This window comes from Phyllobates terribilis, unplaced genomic scaffold (genome assembly GCF_046119375.1).
Source record: "Phyllobates terribilis strain yellow unplaced genomic scaffold, ASM4611937v1 Scaffold_88__1_contigs__length_6355796, whole genome shotgun sequence".
Lineage (NCBI taxonomy): Eukaryota > Metazoa > Chordata > Amphibia > Anura > Dendrobatidae > Phyllobates > Phyllobates terribilis.
This window is the reverse complement of record NW_027362848.1, coordinates 4,594,821-4,600,191: the sequence shown is the minus strand read 5'-3', so window position 1 is coordinate 4,600,191 and position 5,371 is coordinate 4,594,821.

The window sequence follows — 5,371 nt, the reverse complement described above, 5'->3', positions numbered from 1 at the left end:
GTGGGACAGAGACTTGGGGGTAATCTCTGCTTCGAGGTACATCTTGTCAAGCTCACAGGAAGAAATAGACGGGTTATCAGGTACAAAATGAGGAAAAGTTACTGTCTCTTTGTTATCTGGTGGTACCCCGGAGAATTCAGGAAACAACTGGAGGTCCTCCGCCGGGTCAGAAGAGTGCAGAGGCTCAGAGAAAACATCTGCTTCAGAGTACACTAGGTCGGACTCACTGGAGGAAGCAGGTGAGGTATCGGGTACCGAGTATAGGAAAGTCTCTGTCCATTCACCACCAGGTGGCACCCCAAAGGGTTCTGGAGACAACTGGAGGTCCTCCGCCTGGTCAGAGGAGTGTAGAGACTCATGGGTAACCTCTGCTTCAGAGTACACTAGGTCGAACTCACCGAACGAAGCAAGCGAGGTATCAGATCCAGGATATAGGAAAGTCTCTGTCCATTCACCACCAGGTGGCACCCCGAAGGGTTCTGGAGACAACTGGAAGTCCTCCGCCTGGTCAGAGGGGTGTAGAGACTCATGGGTAACCTCTGCTTCAGAGTACACAAGGTCGGACTCACTGGACGAAGCAAGCGAGGTATCAGATCCAGGGTATAGGAGAGTCTCTGTCCTTTCGCTACCAGGTAGCACCCCGAAGGGTTCTGGAGACAACTGGAGGTCCTCCGCCTGGTCAGAGGGGTGTAGAGACTTGGGAGTAACCTCTGCTTCGGAGTACACTAGGTTGGACTCACTGGACGAAGCGAGCGAGGTATCAGGTACAGAGTATAGGAGAGTCTCTGTCCTTTCGCTACCAGGTAGCACCCCGAAGGGTTCTGGAGACAACTGGAGATCCTCCGCCTGGTCGGAGGGGTGTAGAGACTCGGGGGTAACTACCACTTTGGGGTACCCATTGTCAGGCTCACAGGACGAAGCGGACAAAGTATCGAGTACCGATTGTAGATAAGTCTCTCTCCATTTGTCATCGAGTGGTATCCCAGAGGATTCAGGAGGCAACAGGGGGTCCTCCGCCAGGTAGTAGAGGTGCATAGACTCTGAGGTAGCCACAGCTTTGGAGCATCCTTGGACATGCACACCGGTTAAAGTGGGTGAAGCATCTGATGCCGGGTGCAGGAAGTTCTCCCGTGTGGAGTCTGAATGGGCAGAAGTCTCTTCGGGCAGGAGAACCGGTGCACTACCCACGCACATTACCCGTTGGGGCTTCTCCGGGATACAGGGAGATGAAGCTTCAGTAGGGACTTCAAGGTTGGGGTCAGGAGGTCTCAGGGAGGACAGACCCTGGCGTGACGGCTTGCCTCTACGTCTAGCACGTCTGGACTGCCTCTTGAGGTTGGGAGAAGTATTCCGGAAAGCGTAGTCACCCTGTGAGGATTCTGGGTGGGCAGTAGTCTCATTGGGCTGGAGGACTATTGCGCTGCCCACACACATTACCCATCGGGGCTGCTCCGGGATATTGGGAGGTGAAGCTTCAGCAGGAGCCTCCGGGTTAGGATCATCGAAGACCATTAGAAAGGCCACCAGGAAGGCCATTAGGTCCAGGAGGATCGGATCCTGTGTTTCATATAGGGGGTTGATCCATTCCAAGGCATCACCCGCTAGGTTAGACATAATGAATGCCACCTTAACCCGATCGGTGGGAAAACATAGAGGGTAGAACTTGAAGTGTAGCATGCATTGCTCCACAAATGCACGACTTTGTTTTGAATCCCCATAGTAACGTGGCGGATCCGCAGGAACGAGAGCAGATAGATCCATCTGGACGGGTGCGTAATTCGCCTGGAACTCAGCTGAGAAAAAAAAAAATTATCTTTAATGCATGTATTTGCTGGAAAACTTCTCAGAGAGCGAAGGCCGTGGGGCTCAACGGGAACCATGGCCTGAGCATGCTGTAATGCACACGCCCGAGCTGAGCGGCGTGTGCGTGTGATAGTAGTGATTCCACTGGACCGTGCCGGAGAGTGAATGCCTGGAGGGGCGTAACTAGGTATTCGCCCGATCCGACCAGGGTCGCACGACGGCATACGACGCCAGTGCACCAAGGAGGAACCGAGCAGAGGGACCAGGTGCTACTCCAGGACAGACCCCGGACACGGCTGTTGACCCACACAGGGGAATACAGGAACAGACTGGTAGGCTGGCACACAGTCTGGTGGGTATAGGCAGGCACGACTGGTATGCAGGCAGGCGGGTATGCAGGCAGGGGGGTACAGGCAAGAGTGCAGACAGGGAGGCACTAGCAGGTAGGAACACTGGCGGGATAGGACCCAGTACACACTGGGACTCAGGAACAGAACCACAGATGTGGCAGACAAACACAGCAGAGAGGCCGCCCAGAGAGGTGAGCGAGAACAGGGCAGGACAAGGCCGCCTGGAGCGGTGAGCAAGAGTAGAGCAGGACAAGGCCGCCAGGAGCGGTGAACAAAGGGTCAGAGCTGAGCGAGACTGCCGGAGCAGTGAGCAAAAGGATAAGAGCGGAGCGAGACTGCCGGAGCAGCGAGCAAAGGAGTCAGAGCAGGCTAGAACCGCCGGAGCGGTGAGCAAAGGAGTCAGAGCAGGCTAGAACCGCCGGAGCGGTGAGCAAAGGAGTCAGAGCAGGCTAGAACCGCCGGAGCGGTGAGCAAAGGAGTCAGAGCAGGCTAGAACCGCCGGAGCGGTGAGCAAAGGAGTAGGAGCAGGCTAGAACCGCCGGAGCGGTGAGCAAAGGAGTAGGAGCAGGCTAGAACCGCCGGAGCGGTGAGCAAAGGAGTAGGAGCAGGCTAGAACCGCCGGAGCGGTGAGCAAGGCAGAGCAGGGGGGACAGGGCTCTGTTCACACGGAACAGACAGGAAGAGAAAGGCAGAGCTAGATACCCACAGGGTACTTGCAGTGAAGTAGCGAGTGGACCACAAACTCACAAACGGGAGTACAGAGACAACAAGCAGGAGTTAGGTACAACTTCAGACTGCAGAAAAAGGAAGGAAACGGACATAGAGGCAAAACAGGTAAAGGATAGGAGAGAGTTCAGACTGGAACTGAGTGTACGGAGGAGACCGACACTGCAGCGGGATACAGGAGCGGGTCTGGGAATACGGCCCCCAGAGAGGCGGGACGAACAGGCAAGGAGCGTGTTCAGACACGACAGACAAGATACAGGAGCGGGTCTAGGAAAACGGCCCCTAGAAGGCGGAGGAACAGGCTAGGAGCGAGTTCAGACAGGCCTGGAAATACAGCCTCCAGGAAAGGCAGCAGGCAAGAGTACACAGACAGGACTCAGTTCAGACACGGGAACTGATACCGCAAGGCAGGAGACATAGACAGGACTCAGTTCAGACACGGGAACTGATACCGCAAGGCAGGAGACATAGACAGGACTCAGTTCAGACACAGGAACTGATACCGCAAAGCAGGAGACATAGACAGGACTCAGTTCAGACACGGGAACTGATACAGCAAGGCAGGAGACAAAGAACGGGACCTGGCACCTTCAGAGTGCATGCACACACTGAAAGAAACACTATGCTCAGGCAGGGATAGATGGGAGCAGCTGAGCTATATACCAGGTGACAGACAGCAATAGGCTGAGGGCGCACAAGGGGCGTGACCCACAGCAGGTACAAAAAGCAGGAAGTGATCGGGCGCCGCCCTTAAGCAGCAGAAACAGACACAAACAGACAGCATGGAGGGAAGCCAGAGAGACATTCTGGACTGGAGATCAAGTGCGCGCTCTTGCACAGTGGGAGATGGACCACCATGCAAGGACGCCGCCAGGTATGTTACAGTTATTCTGATGTGGGGAACAACATAACTTATTTGTATATCAGATTACGTCTATCCCTACTAAAGAAGATATGGAGCAATATATTCAGAGGCTGGAGACCACATACAATACTGAAATACGTCCCCTCACTTCTATCCTGTCACAGCTTACTGACAAGGTACAGAGATTAGAGGATAATGTCGTCCAAGTTAGAGGCCATCATAATGCTCAGAAACTAACACTGGATCTTCACAGCCCGTAAATAAGCCATCTGTTTAATATGGTTGATGATCAATAAAATCACAATAATATCTGGATAAGAGGTATACCTGAAAGCATCAATGCACAAGTGATTATGCCAACACTGCGATCATTATTCAATAATATCCTTGGTGATCCTATTGATAAGGAGGTGGAGATTTATAAGGCGCACCGTACAATAGGCAATCATGGCCCAGATCCTGAGCGTCCAAGGAACACTATCTCTCGCATACATTTTTTCAATGTAAAAGAGGCCATTGTGAGGAAAGCAGAGGAGTTGGGTCCTGGTGATTTCAATGGAAAACGCATATAATTGCTCACATATCTATCCTGAATGACACTTACTAAAAGAAGGGTATTGAAACCACTACTTGATGCCCTCTGGGAAAATGGCCTGATGTACTCCTGGGGCTACCCATTCTAGCTGTAAATTTTCAAAGATCCAAGCAACATGAGACCTATTTGTGATGCCCTGGACATTCCATATATCTGACTGGCCACCTGCTCCACCATTGCCACAGAGAGTTCCAGCACTTCGCAGAAGGCGTTCAGTGGATCAGGAACTTGATGGTGATGCAGCCAGATGGGAAAGGAACCAGCCAATCATATGAGCTCCTGAAATGAATCTAGTCTTCCTTGATGAGAGACAGTTTTCAGATGATTACTTATTTCTTTAAGCATATAATTAGATACAGTTGTGCACAAAAGTTTACATACCCCGGCAGAATTTTTCCTTTCTTGGCCTTGTTTCAGAGAATATGAATGATAACAAAAAAACTTTTTCTCCACTCATGGTTATTGGTTGGGTGAAGCCATTTATTGTCAAACTACTGTGTTTTCTCTTTTTTAAATCTTAATGACAACCAAAAACATCCAAATGACCCTGATCAAAAGTTCACATACCCCAGTTCTTAATACCGTGTATTGCCCCCTTTAACATCAATGACAGCTTGAAGTCTTTTGTGGTAGTTGTGGATGAGGTTTTTTATTTCCTCAGATGGTAAAGATGCCCATTCTTCTTGGCAAAAAGCCTGCAGTTCCTGTAAATTCTTGGGCTGTCTAGCATGAACTGTGCGCTTGAGATCTCCCCAGAGCCCCTCAATGATATTGAGGTCAGGAGACTGAGATGGCCACTCCAGAACCTTCATTTTGTTCTGCTGTAGCCAATGACAGGTCGATTTGGCCTTGTGTTTTGGATGGTTGTCATGTTGAAACGTCCAAGTACGTCCCATGTGCAGCTTCCGGGCTGATGAGTGAAAATTTATCTTCAGTATTTGCTGATAACCTGCTGCATTCATCTTTCCTTCAACTTTTACCAAGGTTCCTGTGCCTTTGTAGTTCACACATCCCCAAAACATCAGCGATCCA